This window comes from Passer domesticus, chromosome 4, assembly GCF_036417665.1.
Source record: "Passer domesticus isolate bPasDom1 chromosome 4, bPasDom1.hap1, whole genome shotgun sequence".
Classification (NCBI taxonomy): domain Eukaryota; kingdom Metazoa; phylum Chordata; class Aves; order Passeriformes; family Passeridae; genus Passer; species Passer domesticus.
Window position 1 is genome coordinate 948,382 of NC_087477.1, and position 16,150 is coordinate 964,531.

Consider the following 16,150-nt stretch of genomic DNA (forward strand, 5'->3'; position numbering starts at 1 on the left):
TTTCCACCAGAAAAACTCCTGGCCCATGGTTGTGTAGAAGTAACTGCATTTGGACTCACCCGCTGCCAATACGTCCCCTTTCTGTGTATTTAATCACAGGGTTTTCCATGGTCACCATTCTCTCCGAGGGAAACAAAATACAAGATGCTCACTTTTAAGCAGAGATCCGAGCTTCCAGGAGATACAAAAGGCAGCCCCACTGTCAGGGACTCTGAGCCCTTTGTGGTCAGCTGGGTAACAATAGTAACAACCACAATAGCAAAAACAAACCAAAAGAAAACAAACAAACCCCACAAAAATAAGCAAAACAAAACAACAACCCTTCCCCCTCAACCAAAATGACAAAAATAAATCCCCAGCCAAAAAGACAAAACTCCAAAACCAGTCAACTTCTGTGAGGTTTGTTTGCTCTGATGACTATTTGGGAGTCAGGAATCTAAGGAGAATTTAAGAAGCTAAAAATTGTGTTCAGTTTGGCCACTAGCACACAGGACTTGTCCAGATGATTTGCTTGTCCACAGCCTTCATCTGGTTCAAAAACAATTGCTGCTTCAGCCTTTAGCAGAGAGGGAAGCTCAGGCAAAGCCAAGCCAGTCCAAGCTGCCCTCAGAGGCAGCAGGAACACCCAGAGCGCTCCCTCGCTGCCTCAGAGCACAGCACTTCCTCTGGGGAGTCCTGAATGTCCCCAGTGGGACACCAGACTCAGGAGGAGCATTTGGTACAGCTGTGCTGACACCTGCACAGAGTACACTGTCCCTCAGACAAGAAATACGCCACACTAACCCAGTATCTCCAGGTACTTCTCAATCTCCAGTTTCGGAGCAGCCATGCTGCTGTCAGACCTGGAGATGAACAAACTGCCCCAGCTCGAATTCCCAGGTTCAACAGAATAGATTCCCCCAGGTAACGCTGCTGCAGCAGCAGGTTTAGTGCCAGAGTCCATGTAGGTGTGCTGAACCTGTAGCACTTCTGGTGGGGACAGTTCCTGTGCTTCACACCAACCTTGGGGCCCTTCATTGCCCGTTGTTTGCTGGAAGTCTTTGCGGTCTGCCAGGTGAGATGTCGACACTTGCACCTCAAGTCAGAGAACAAAGCAATCAGAGACCACAGCTTGTCCCTCTCAGCCAAGAGTCATTGACTGTGAGCAAAGGGAAAGAACAGATATACAAGGGATACAGACAGCTTGTTTCAATCCTCCTCTGGGTCACCATGTTCCCCTGTAAAGAAACAGAGAGAGCAGGAACATGCCAGCAGGAATCAATTTGGATGATTGCTGGCCAAAAGCCAAAGAACAAGTCCCACTGTCCAGGGCAGCACTTGAGATCCAGCAGGAAATGTCCTTCAGAGTGACTGTGATATATACTAGAGCAGGATGGCACTCAGAGGCATGGCCCCACTCCCTGCTGCTCTGCACTGAAAGGCAAGAAGGGCAGAAAGCATCAGTTTGGTGACTGCAGTGGCTGTCCCTCCTTCACTCACTTGCTTTTGTAGAGCCTGAGGGAGGTGATTAACTTTCTCTCTGATGATTTTCATTTCTTCTTCCAGCCTCTTCTCCCTTGCCTTGTTCCTAGCCTCAGATTCCTGCAGCTCTGCCTGCACATCTTCCTTGATGGTTTGTAAACAACAATGGAGAGGAAGTTTCATGAGTGGAGTGGCTGCCACTCTTTCTCTCACCTGGTTTTGTTGATCGCCCCTGTGCTGATGGAGATTCATCTCCTCTTGAATTCTTCTCATGTCTTCCTTGTTCTTTCTCTTCACTGCCATGATGGCACTCTGAGCTTCGGGCAGCTCTGCTTGTGGCTCTGCCTTGATGTTCTGTACACACAAATGCAGAGCAAGTGACTGGGAGCTGCCATCATGCTCAGCTTTTTCCTCTTGCAGCCTCAAAATCACATCTATTCAGCCACGTCTTTCTGCTTCCCTACCCACCTCTGCTTCCACTGCAAACCTCCTGTCCCAGTGCTGATCTCTGCAGATTCCAAGGCTCTGTGCTTTCAGTGCCTGTGGGACTCCTGGCCTCCTCAGTCCCAAGAGCTGTTTTATCCCCCTCTTCCTGCCCTTCCCTCTGTCACCTGGCCAGTCAGGCTTACCTGGCCATTCTGCTGTGGCTCTTCCACCTGCTGCCTGAGCTGCTCTTCCTGCTCTCGGGCTGGGAACAGCTCTCCCTGAGCCTGGCATGGCATCTCTGATAAGCAGTCTGCCCCTGCTCTTTCTCTAGAAAGACCTTCACAGAAAGCAAGAGAAAATGGGTTTCAACTTCCCATGTGATATTTGTGAGCCAAGACTCAGAGACTGATGGGCTCACACATTCCCAAGGCACTGTGCTGATGCTCTCCTGGGTCATTCTCTGCCCGTGGGGAGGCACAGATTCCAAAGTGAGCCTGGCACTACAATCAGGGGCCATCTGGCACTGAAGCTCCAACAGCCTCTCAGGCAGCTGACAGGGAAGGTGTGGCATTCCTCAAGGCTCTGGTGAGGGCCTCCCTCTGCTCCTGCCATGTCCTCTTTGTCTTTCAGTAGTGACTGACACCCAGCCCTGTCCCACAGCTCCATCCTGGCTCTGCAGGTGGCTTCCTGGCTGAGCTCAGCCCTTGGGAGAGACACTTCTGCAGTTCACGTTCTCCTCAGGCCTGCACCAGCATTCCTGCCTTCCTGACGTCTACACTCTTGTTAGAAATCCTGGTCATTCAGGAGATAGGGATGCGTGCAAAGATACTTTGATGTATGTCACAGAGCCTCTACAGCCGCCTCAGTATATGGAAGAGGACCAAGGTGTTTTTTCTCCCTCTTTTGTCAACTGAGAATTCTGACCAGCAGTAACAGAGACTCTCATAAGGCCCCAATTAACGAATGCACTTACACACCCCTGGGGATGCCAGTGAAGGAAACCATGTGTCATGTAATGCATGTATGAGCAGAGTCACCAAACAGCACCTAACCATGGAATTGTTCCACCTCTCTAGGACAGGCAGAAATTTAAAGAATTAAGTGGGGACTTCAGGGCAGAAGAGGCCGGAGAAGGAAAACAGCTTTGAGGGGGAAAAACCCATATCTGGAGGGGGAAACATCTCTGCCTGCTCAGAACTGGTACACGGAACATGTCTCTAATCCTCTCCTGAAAGGGATGCTTTAGGTGAGGTTTGCACCTCCAACATCCTTGGCCCAGAGATGGGAAGATTCAATTATGTAAAAGTTACATAGATAGATAGATAGATAGAAGATAGATAGACAGACAGACAGACAGACAGGTAGGTCTCACTACTATAATCTGTCTTTACTGTCCTCTCTCACATCAAAACTTGGTAGGCAGTGCCCCCACTCAGCAGCAATCCTGAGATTGCTGTTCTGTTGCTTCAATAAACCACACTCTTGGGGAATTTGGAGCTTGTAGGTACTTATGGAAAACGATCTGACCCAGAGCATTGCACTGAGAACTGCACTCTTTCTGCATCTGTGCTTGAGCAAGTTCTTCTCTTGGACTCAACCACACTGACACTGCTGAAGTGGATGAAATCAGAAATGCTGCCCAGCCCCTCCCAGCTCCTCTGATCTCTGAGGACCGGTTGGAATAAAAGGCCAATGATATCCTGCTCAATTCCCGAACACAAAACAAATTGATTCCCTGGGCTGCAAAAAGCCACAGGCGTTGATAACCTGAAAGTGATCTCAAATGCCATACTGGCTGGCCAAGAAATACACAGTTTCATCTGCACCAAGGTGCTAGCACTGAATGATGTCTTGTCATGCAAAATTATTTCATTCTACAGCAGTGACACCTTAGAAATTAAAATTCTAGCAGAACCAGTACCAGTCCTGTAAAAGGACAGAAAATAATGAGGAAAAGCAGCATGGATGGGAAAAAAAGAAAATGAAGAAGCCTCATTCTCCAAGCAAAGACAAAATAGCAGTTAAAAAAAAAGGGGGGAAAAAGTAACTACAAAAAGTGGCTAAAATAGTTCAATGGAGAGAGTAGAAGCTGAAGGTCCCCTCATGAGCCTCCCGTTGCCCAGGCTAAAGCTCCCTCAGCACCTCGTCACTGGGCTTGTGCTCCACACCCTTGCCCAGCTCCCGTGTCCTTCTCTGCACACGCTCCAGCCCCTCAGTGACATTCTGCTTCACAGGGGCCACAACTGCACACAGCACTCACTGCAGCTGTGGCCGCAGCGCTGCCCAGCACAGGTCAACGCTCAGTGCCCTGCTCCTGCTGCCCCTCTGCTGCTGACACAGCCCACCATGCCCTTGGCCTTCTTGGCCACCTGGCCACAGGCTGCCTCACGTTCAGCTGCTCTGGACCGGCAGCACCCCTGGCTCCTTTTGGCCTACGCAGCTGGCCAGCCAAAAAGTGGCCCATCTGACTTCAAATACTGCATCCTCCATTTCAATACGTCCCTCCTGTGCAGAGCAACACAAGAGAGCACTCAAGGACTTGCAGCTTCACCCTCACTCCAGGCTCCAAGGCACTTTCCAAAGCTGCAGACTTCACCATGGAACAGAGCCACAGAAATTCGCCACTTCTGCCTTTTGCCTGACAAGAAGGCTTCGCAACTGCGCAGTTCCTTTCCTTGGCCACACGGGACAGAAATGGCCCCCCACAGCTTCAGGGACAGCGCAGTCATCTCCTTGCAGCTTATCAAAAGCCAAAAGACAGCTGGGCCAAAAGAGTCTGTACGAGTGAAGAACTCCTCAGGAATACTGCAGAACACTTCCACAAGCCAAACACACCTTTCCACGATGGAAAAACCAACATAGCCCTGGGATCTCCAGCACTGCCATGTGTGCCCTTGGACAAAGCACTGCAGAAGCCCAGAAATAGAGCTTCACTGAGTCAGGCAGCCAAAGGGTCATCCAGAGCCCCCAGCTCTTCGGTGCCTCAGCATGACAGGTTAAAGGCCAATTTTGAGCTGTCACTGCCCACAGGAAATGGCTACATCCTGCAGGACTCCAGCACTCAGCATCCTCGGCCAGCAACAGCAAGTGCTGGCTGCTCAGAAACTTGCACCTCTGCCTTGCACTAAAGACAGCAGCACCCACAACTGGCACTTAGTCTCTTGGAATGATGGGGCTGTGCTGTGAGCACAGCTGGACGCATGTGGTTGTCCTGCTCACTTTGCTCCTTTTTGGCTTCTTGTCCAAGAGCAGAAGGAGCCAGGGGAGAGACGGCTGTTGCTTTTGTCGTCTGTGGCAAGAGAGAAGCATGAGGGACAGGCTGTTACCTATCATTTCTAACCTCATTTCTCCTTGCATCTACAACCACATCTTCTAAGAGAACTCATCAACTGTGTCACAATGGCCCCTTGGTTCCATGACACCCCAAAGCATCATAATGGTCTCCACAGTTCTATGAGGCCCCTTGGTGTCACAATGGACCCTCTGTAGATGGGGCCTCACAGTGTCACAATGGTCCCTAGTGTCCATGGAACCATACAGCTTTAGTATGGTCCCCCTGTTCCATGAGGCGAGCGAAATATCACAGTGCTCTCCATGATTCCATGAAGCCCCACGGTGTAACAATGGTCCCTTGGTCTCACTGGTCCCCACAGTGTCACAATGGTCCCTTGGTGTCACAAGGCCTCACGGTGTCACAATGGTCCATGCATTCCATGAGCCCTGTGCTGCTGCATTCCCCCCTCCCCTTCTCAGGCCGCCCTGCCAGCTGAGAAATGCTCCTTGGGCCTCGGCCTTGGCCAACAGCCCCTGGGCTCAGCTCCTCTGTGTAGGAATCCATAAAATCAGAGGGTTTGGGAAAGCTGCAAAAGGCAAGCCTCAGAGACAGGAGAACTGTGATTAGAGCTAAGCAGTAGCCATAAGATAGGTCAGCAGAAAATTATGTAAGAAGTATAAAAATAAGCACAAGTAGAACAATGGTCTGTGTATTAATGCTGGGCTAAAATAACTCCCTAAGCTCCAGAGAAGTATATCTAGTGAGATATTAGGAAGTTCTAAGCTTAATAATGGAGATCTGTGCCTTGTATTTTAAGGCTTACAAGCAGGTAATGTATTTGAAATAAGCAAGCATTCTTTATGTTATGCTGCAAGCTGAGAAATGCTCCTTGGGCCTTGGCCTTGGCCAACAGCCCCTGGGCTCAGCTCCTCTGCAGCTCAGCACAAACACTGTCTGCTCCAGGCACTGCTGCTGTCCAACCAGCTCCTGGTTGCTGTAGCAGCAGCACTGGGAACTGGTTTTGTTCCCTCAGTGGCACAACATCCCTGTTCGCACAGTGCCAAAGAAAGCTGTTGATGCCAAGTGCAGCCAGGATGAACCATTGCTGTGACTGCAGCCCCTCTCTAGGGGCCCTACAAACAGCGCTGCAAAAGGAGCCCCTTGGAGCTCTCCTGGGCCAGCGACTCCCTCTGAGTGGGGCCTCTCCCAGCCGGGAACTCTCCCGTTTGCTGCACTCGGGGATCCTGAACAACGAGGGAGCCTGCGCCGATCCCCCCACTCCTCCAGGCTCAACCCTTCACCTGCTGGGGAGATGCCAAAGCATCCACAGGGAGCATTTCCTGCCCTCAGGGGAATTTCTCACAGGTGCCTTGCACTGACTCTTTGTGTCTGTGTGCACACAGGAGTGCCTGTGCTGGGGAAATGTGGCAGAAATGCTGCTCTCGGAGGGGTTGGAGTGCCTTGGCTATCTGAGTCAGTCAGGCCTGTAAGTGAGGTTAAGTCATGATGTCTAAGCTAAGTTGTTATAAGAGGTGCTGCTAAGAGTTGTACTTCTGTTAAGTTTAATGTAAGTTATAAGCTGATATAAATATTGTTAATGTTATTCCACTGTTATATTGCAATATCATAGGTTATAAGTAAGGTTAAATAGTGTTAAGTGCTGTTCTTTTGCTAAATTGTGAAGTTTAAGGCAGAAATTAAGGTTAAGGTATAAGTTAAGTCCTGTTAAGTTTGAGCTCTGTTAAGCTTTTGGGTTGTATTCCTTTTGTCCTTGCCGTCACTGTCCTTTTGTCACAGACAGACACACACAGGGACAGTTCACGCTTCAATTCTCGTTTGACTGCCTAGATTTTGTTTGGCCTAGTTGTTGTTCATTTGATTGCTGTGCCTGAAGTGTCCAGTCAGGAGCAGAGTGACTCTTGCCAAGGAACTTTGTGGTGCTGTCCCTTAATATTAAATCTGGTTTTTGCTGATCCCTAGCCAGGGATTTTTCAGAGCTCTCAAGCCCTCGTTCAGAACAGGGTGAAGGAGCCCTGGCCCAGGCTCTGGCCCTGGGGGACACGGGGACGCTGCCGGGGGGTCCCTGTCCCCCTGTCCCACCCCCCAGGGCCCCGGCCCCCCCTCCCCGTGTCAGGCTCTGGGGTCGATCTCGTGGAACATTCTCTGGGGGAGGCTGCGGCACCGGGGGCGGGAGGACCCGGGGGGACAGGGGACCCTGCTGTGCACGAGCAGCGTTGGACTGCTCTGGGGGAACTGTGAGGGGGCCTGGGGCAGAGTGACCTCCCCAGTGACCTCACACAGCCCCTGTGATGTCACACAGCACCTGTGATGTCACACAGCCTCCTGTTATATCACAGCCCACTCTGGGATGTCACCCTGTGATGTCATACAGCTGCTCTGTGATGTCACAGAAGACTCTGTGGTGTCACAAAGTCACCCTGTGATGTCACTGTCTGTTCTGTGATGTCACAGCCTCCTCTATGATGTTTCACAGCCATCTGGTGATGTCACAACCCACTCTCTGATGTCACAGAGCCACCCTCTATGATGGAAGAGTCTGCTCTATAGCCTCACACCCTACCCTGTCCTGTCACAGCTGTTATAAATTTGAACAAGGCCAAATTTCAGAAGAGAGGTTGAAACAGGCTCTCATTTATTAAAAATAAGTCAAAGAGAACAGAAGACCCAGGATAAGCCCAGGTCTTTCACAACAGCTCAAAATTCCAAAAGCAGTGTGCTTCTCACACGCTGGGTTCTTTCAAAAATACACGAACACCAACACGAACAAACCCGAAAGAACCCCGAAGAACTGAAAACCCCCCTTTTTATAACAGTCCCTGGTCCAGGATTGGTGGGTTTTGGATCCACGCACCGATTGGTGGAATTCGGGCGCTTTGCTTGGTCCTTACTGATGTTCATTCTGGACCAATCATTTCCCCAGGGCGTCGAGTGATTGGTCGGTGCCCTGGTCCAATCACCATCCACCTCCAGCCCCCACCAAGTCCTGGACGCTTCCCTTCCCCCACAACGAGCAACCCCCATTCTTCCCCAACTTTATTAAAACAAAACTCATAACAACTCCCCCTCTAAAACTTTGATCAGGCTTTAGCCCTCATCAACCCGCATCAACTCCCACTCAGTCTTTAGTTTAAACAGTCTTTTTAAATAGTCTCTTAACAGTTCATTTCTGAGCTGTTTTTAACAGTTTCTCCAAACAGTTCATTTTGAACTGTTTTTAAATAGTTTCTTCTTTGATAGTGTACAATTCTCTTAATTTCTGGTATCTTCTGTAAGTCTCTGCCGCAGTTTCATCATTCTCTGCCACTGGGTTGGGTTCCATCCCTTGTCCTTGTAACATTAAAATGTTGTTAGCATCTTTGTCTTTTTCTCCACTTTTGAGGGTGAGTTCGAGGGAGTTGATCACAGTTCTCGTAACGACCCGGATGAGGCATGGGATCATACATGGAAGAAACATGATACTTATTAGGGCACCACCTAAGACAATCAGTACTTTCTTCCACCTATCACCTTTTAATAAGTTATTCCACCAATTTCCCCAATCAGTCTGTATCAATGGGGTCCACCTTTGAACAGGGACGTGGGCTAATTTTCTGATGTTAGTCATGATATTGGTAATTACTTCACTGTGATCATCTATTTCAATACAGCATTCCGAGGAATTAAATTTCCCACATACCTCTCCTTCTTTCGGCTAGAAGGTAGTCTAAAGCTAGCCGGTTTTGGTATATCATGGTTCTCATCTGCCTCGATTGGGCATTGAGGAGGTCTATTGTTAGTGTGGATTGGTTGGAAATAATTTCTAATAAAGCTTGTAACCTGATTATTCTGTTTAGCATGTAAATAGGAGTCCTATATCCCCATGACCCATCTTGAGCCCAAGTAGCTGGGCCGTAGGTGGCAATGATACGTTCTGGTGGCCATTCTTCCTCTCCCCATTGTTGAGTGCCTCCTATGGACAACTCTCGCTTTTTCCGGCTAACTCATCATAGAGAGGTACCCCTAAATGATGCCCTTCTATCCTGGGGAGGAGAAAGAAGGAGGGTCTTATTACGCCCAGGGTACAACTCCCAGCCCATCCTTTTGGCAGGACTACATACGCTCTTTTTCCACACAGCCAATATAAATTTTTTGGAGCTCTCCAAAACTGAAGTTGGCTTTCTAAGTTATAGTTGGTTTTGTTCCAAAATTTGGCAATTTGGGGTGCATCCCAGAATGGATTGGGCTCTCTGGTAGGGCATTCATATAACTTTTCTCTTTCTATATAAGAGCATTGGGATCTTTTGGACCTTGACCAATATAAGTGCGGACGTTTGGGAATCCACCACTGATAGGTTTTATTCATGACTAAATAACTCTTACAATGGATCTCACCCAAATACACGGTGTACTCTGGATGCCTCCTCCAAAGGCACTCTTCACCAATCATTTCGGATCGTAGGTTCCATGCCTCTTCCTCCGGTCGGTTGTCTCGCTCGGATCCTTCTTTGTCTAGAATTCTAAGTACGTCCTGTGGACTCATGGGGATTCCCTCCCATGGCCAAATTTCAGCCATACAAGTATCTCCACAAATCCAGCAGTTAGAGATGTTAAATTCGTGACTTATCTTTTCCGCTAGGTCGAGGAATAGATTTTTCCCTCCCAGAGTTGGGATTTTCGGTCCCTTTTTAATCACCCATTTTATTTCTTTTTCTTTTATCAAATCGGGTTCATAATCCTCATATCCTACTTGTCCTTCAATGGGTTTCTTCTCAGAACAGACCCACTTCTCTTTCATAGGGCATTCCCCCAACAATTTTTGTTTAAAATTTCCTATATTTTCGAATAGCCAATATGTTTTTCCATCCTCCATACAAGTTGTTACTGACAAAAAGTTGATACAATTAGGACTCGGGTTAGTGTGTGTCCTGAGGACGGCAGTCCGAGACTCTCCTGCATACAAAGGGTAGTAACACTTCTCGCATGGTTCTGTCTCTCCCTTGTTGATGATCATAAGTAGGAGGATTCCTAGGAATGGGGGTCCAGTACAAGCCACTCTCCCAATCATGTCTCCCCTCCGTAGAGGATCAGCAACTCTTTGTGGCAAGAGTGTAACTTGATCCGGTCTTGCCCCCCTCTCGCTCTTTTTCTTAACGTGTTACTCTTACCAGTTACTGTTGCAGGAGTTCACTTTCCCTTTTTTTATCAACTTGTTTCTTCTGTTCTTTTTAGGGCCAGATTGCTAGATGTGTGGGAGAATGCTCTATTTCTTTCCTTTGATCTTCTGATCTGAAACAAGAGATACCAGAAATTAATATATTTTACAATTTTACATCTTTCACACTAAACATTAAATTTCATTAAAAACATATTAACAACTTTTCACTTAAACATTTATATAACAATTTTTAGGAATTATAGCTTATGGGTCTCTTGGCGGTGTGTCTGAGGTCTCTTTAGACTTTGTTAAAGTCGGTGGTGGTTCCTTAGGTGCAGAAACCAGCCCTTTTACTCTGGTTATATGTGTCCATCCTCGTTCTTGGGTTCGCACAGCAGTTTCAGTAGTCAATAGTACTTGAAAAGGGCCTTCCCATTTTGGGACTAAGGGTTGTTCTTTCCAGGCTCTGATTAACACCCAGTCACCGGGCTGAAATTTATGAATTTTAAAATCAATAGGAGTGGATTGAGGAAGGTATCCTTTAACTCTTAGTTCTTCTAAGGTGCTGGTGATAGTCTTTATATATTTTCTTACACTCATTTCTCCTTCTTCGTATGTTCCTGCATGTCCTAGGGTTGTTAAAAACGGTAGCCCAAACATCATTTCTTATGGGGATACTCCTACATCTGCTCTCGGTCTTGTCCTTATTCTTAGTAAAGCTAAAGGGAGACATTTCAGCCAATTCATTTTCGTTTCCCCTGTTAATTTGGTAAGTGTATTCTTAAGAGTTTGATTCATTCGTTCTACTCTTCCAGAACTCTGGGGTCTCCAAGGTGTATGAAATCTCCACGTGATGTTTAGGGCTTCTACAAGCTGTTGTATTATTTTAGCTGTGAAATGAGGACCTCTATCTGAATCGATGGTATTTATGATTCCGTACCAGGGTATGATTTGTTCTAATAGGATCTTACTTACAGTTTCTGCAGTTTCTCTGGTGGTCGGATATGCTTCTACCCAATGGGTTAGATGGTCTATTATTACTAATAGGTACTTGTATCTCTGCACTTGAGGCAGTTCTGTGAAATCTATTTGGATGCTTTGGAATGGTCTTTTTGCTAACTCTCTTCCTCCTTGAGGTGGTTTTCTCATCACTTTTCTATTTATTCTCTGACATATCATACAGTCCCTCATTATTATTCTTGCAATTTCCCATACTCCGATACATGCATAGGTCCTCATGAAATGGTCATGTAACGCTTGGGTCCCCCAATGGGTTGATGCATGCAGGTCTTCTAATTTCTTTCTTGTGAGTGCTTTGTTTAGTATTTGCCTCCCATCTGGCATTTCCCATTTTCCTGTTTCTTTTAATATTGCACCATGTTTTTGTAACTCTTCCTGTTATTTTTCATCAAAGATTGGAACTTCCTCTAGACTCATTATACCTGCCCCCTTCTCCTCCTGCTAATCCATTGCTTCCAAATCCTGCACTCTCCCTTGCTACTGCCACCATCATTTTCGCCTTGGTTCTTGTCTTCCCTTCATCTCTCCTCAAATATACCTTCTGTGCTTCTCTTAACAATTCATTCATTCCCTTGTCTTGCCAATCATCTATCTTTTCTAGTTCTTTCTTATATCAACCCATGCTTTTGTCACAAATTGTATCTTAACCAACACTTGTCCCTCTGGGCTGTCTGGGTCTACACTTGAATATAGCTGGAAATTTCTCTTTAACCTCTCTAACCAGGCACTTGGTGACTCTTCCTTTTGCTGGTGACTGTCAAAAGCTAACCTTGCGTTATTGGTTCTTGGTACTGCCTTCCGTATTGCCGTTATTATTAAGGTCCGGTATTGTCTCATATTTGTTCTTCCTTCCTCTTCATTTGGGTCACAGTCAGGGGTGTTAAGAGGCATTTTATCTTCCCCTCTAGGACCACCTCGATTTTCCCTCTCCCAGATTCTCATACCTGCTGCCCTGATCATTTGTATTTCCTCGGAAGAAAATAATATAACCAGGATTGAGTTTAGCTCCTCCCACACGTAAATGTTAGGTCCCAAAAACTGATCTAATTGCTGGGAAATACCTAGTGGGTCTTCCAAAAGGGGTTTAATATCTGTCTTAAAATTTCTAATCTTGGAGGCGGTTAAGGGTGCATTCACAAAGCCTATACCTCCTCTGGCTCCACCCATAGGTACTTCCCTTGAAGGAAATAATTTTTCAGCTTTTTTTAGATTTTCTTGTATTTTCTTGGCCTGGAACCTAGTATTGTATGGGTGACTCTCAACATATTTGTCTTTCTCGTTTATTTTATGTTCTTCCTTATTTCTACAGCAGCAAGCTGTTTCGGTTGTTGGATGTTCTTTCCCTGTTTGACTTTTGGGGTTTTGGGGTACATGGGGTATATAAAAAGGAGTACCAAAAATGGGAGAAGACACGTTTTGAGGGATTGGCTGGAATATAGAAGAAAAATAAAAAGGAGGATTTTGGAAGGTTTTAGGAACTACAATTGGGGTAGGGGTACTTTGAGTAGAATTTGATGCACTCGGCGAAATTGGAGATAAATTTGAGTGCTCAGGCTCATGTGTCACTGGGAGGGGAGATGGCACAGAGGAAGATACATCTGCAATATGTTGTTCTTTATTTGAGGAGGGAGGTGATTTTGTTGTTTCTACATTTAGGTCTTGTCTTAATTTTTCCTTTGGGGTTGGTATTGTGGAGTATAATTCCGGAGGAGATGGTGGCAAATCATTTACTGGTGCTGTTGAGGGAGGAGGAGGTAATGGGAGGTATTCTATTGGATCTGGAGGAGGAGGAAGATGGTCTAAGGGGTCCCACCTCCTTTCTGGCAACTTATCAACTTCTCTTTTTCTTTCGAGACTTTATATATCTTTACTTCTCTTTCTTGTTTCTTTTGTTCCATCCAACATCTTGCGTATTTAATTTCTTGTTGGCATGGATCTAGTCGGGTGTTAACGTACCTATTTAGGGCCTCACATAACCATTTTTCCTCTGTTCCATACCACGGCCAATACACTGGACCTTCCGCAATACTCTCCTGAGGCCAAACCTCAGTACAGTATTTTATCATCTGTATTCTATTTAAACTCTTCAATCCTTCATCATCATCCCAACTATCCAGCATCTTCCCTAATGGACTATTAGGTGGTATATTCTTAAGGGTCTGTTTCACTTTCTGTTTCTTAACTGCACTCTTTCCTGTACCCTGCCCCATGCTTAGAATTTAAACTGTGCCTCTTACTCTATAACACACAACAACAACACTGTTTAAAGAGATCAAATATAACCAAATATAGGAGACACCAAGTGTGGGAAATGAGATGAAATAAATATGATGACTTAAGATGGGAACTGAAATAAAGATGGCAGATTTTATAGAAATTAAATAAAATATGATGATTTAAATAAAATAAATCGGATAGTGGGGTGTGGGAGTTAAAATAAAGATGGCGGGAATTGAAATAAAAATAGCAGGTTTAACTGATTGTGGGAAACTCTAAGTGGGGGAATTGAAATAAAGATGGCGGATTTTAATGGAACTGAAATAAAATAAATATGGCATCTAATGATGAGAATCAAAATAAAGTGGCAGATTTTATAGAAATAAATACTACAGCTTAAATATAACTGATATAGGATGATAAATTAAAATAGCAGGACGTGGAAGTTAAAATAAAGGTGGCTAATATAAATCAGTAAATTGAAATAGTAAAATATAGGAATTGTAATAAAAATAACAAATCTTAAGGAAATCAATTGTATTTGGACCTATAAGGATTTAAAGTAAATAGCAGCTCTAAGGTAATAAACTAGAAATAACTCAACTAAAGAAATTAATCTGCTTTAAAAGAAGTAAATATTCAAAAATATTCTGAAAAGAAATTTTAACTAACAATTTTATTAAACTTATACTGAGCACTGTTTCGCTTACTTAAAATGGCCGCTGCTCGGCCCACAATCACCACACAGTAAAAGAACACACAACACAGTACGCACCCAAAATGGCCACCACTCGGCCCTCGACCACAATACGACAAAAACTTACAATGGCTGACTCACAGCCTCCACGCAACACTATTTCACCAACTTAAAATGACCGCCACTCGGCCCACAACCACACAGCACCATAAAAGAGAACTTAAAATGGCTGCCTCGCAGCCCTCACACAGCACTACTTTACCAACTTAAAATGGCCGCCACTCGGCCCACAACTTAAAGCCACCGAGATAAAACTTAAAATGGCTTCCACTTGGCCAATCACTTAAAACAACACTCAAAGTAAACTTAAAATGGCCACCACCTGGCCAATTACTTAAAAACACTGCTTGGGAGCTGTCTGGGGACTTTTGGGCTAGCCCTCACCCCAGAACCTCCCTCCTTATATTTTCAAACTCAATTTAAACACAAACAAAACAAGTTTCGTACACAAACCAAAAATTTTCCCTAACCTCAGGTCAGTTCTAACCTCCTTTCCAGCCCTAGCGACTGGAAAGGCCCTTTCACAGCCGGTGGCCCGCCTTCACCCTGTGGGTCACCGCTCCTGTGAAGATATTTTCGGCTACCCCTACGACCCTCTTTAGCTAGGATCCTGGCTCGGGGTAGCCTACTTTCCCCCTATGACCCCTTTCCACTGGGGTCCTAGTTCAGAGGTCCCTACTATTTCCCTCAGGTGGGGCACCCTCCCCTTCCCTGGCCTGGAAAAAGGGGCACTCTCCCGCACGGTGGCTGCTTTAAGCTGCAGTCTCCGTGTGGGAGTATTTTCTCCCACACCTGAGGTCCTAATGCCTCAGAAGTCAGACTTCTCTCAGTCTGCCTCTGAGGAACAGCCCTCCAGGTGGTCTTAGTTAGTGGGCAGAGACCCCCCACTGGGCAAATCTGCCTCACCAACCCCCACCCAGACACTTCTATGACCCCCTTTAACTGAGGTCCTAGTTCAGAGTGCCAGGCGTGCCCCCCTGTATGACCCCCTTCAACTGGGGTCCTAGTTCGAGGGGAGCAATTCGGGCCACTGACTAAGACCACTCCTAGGAGCCTCCACTCTCAGGAGGAACAGGAGCCTATGCGGGTAAGGGCAACGAACGGGTAGGTACTCCCCGTCTCCCCTACTCCCGGGGGTCCCTAGGGGTACACTCACTCCTCAAGACTCGCTTCCCTCCTATCCCAGCCGGCCCCCTCGCGGGGGGAACCGCAGTACTAGGAGGTCCACACTCGCTTCGGGAGTCTGTACTAACAGCCTCAGTCTCGCTCACACACACGCACTTCGCACCCCCAATGCCTTAAACCCCACTCGTGTGGCTCATGGACCACACGAGCCCCGCTCCTTCTCAGAGGGCTTACCCTTTGAGCTGTTGTCGTTTTCTCTGACCTCGGGAGTCAGCACGTTCCCCTCCTCGGTCCAACGTAGTCCAAGATCCGAGCAGCCGAAAAATGTGGCTGGAAACGTCTTCTCGGGCCCGGGCTATCCCGGACCGCTTCAGGGTCGTGGCTGACCCCGGACGAGTCCCCAAAGATGTTATAAATCGAACAAGGCAAAATTTTAGAAGAGAGGTTGAAACAGGCTCTCATTTATTAAAAATAAGTCAAAGAGAACAGAAGACCCAAGATAAGCCCAGGTCTTTCACAACAGCTCAAAATTCCAAAAGCAGTGTGCTTCTCACACGCTGGGTTCTTTCAAAAATACATGAACACCAACACAAACAAACCCGAAAGGACCCCGAAGACCTAAAAACCCCCCTTTTTATAACAGTCCCTGGTCCAGGATTGGTGGGTTTTGGATCCACGCACCGATTGGTGGAATTCGGGCGCTTTGCTTGGTCCT

General features: G+C 46.6%; 1 long non-coding RNA gene across 1 annotated transcript; it reads right to left on the reverse strand.

Annotated features, from left to right (window-relative positions):
- Positions 1–1,050: 1,050 nt before the first annotated feature.
- Positions 1,051–5,522, reverse strand: LOC135298348 (uncharacterized). Its single transcript, XR_010360337.1, has 3 exons — positions 5,228–5,522; positions 2,091–2,224; positions 1,051–1,815 (listed from the first exon to the last, which is right to left on the reverse strand). It is a non-coding gene; the product is annotated as an uncharacterized LOC135298348 (long non-coding RNA).
- Positions 5,523–16,150: the final 10,628 nt, after the last annotated feature.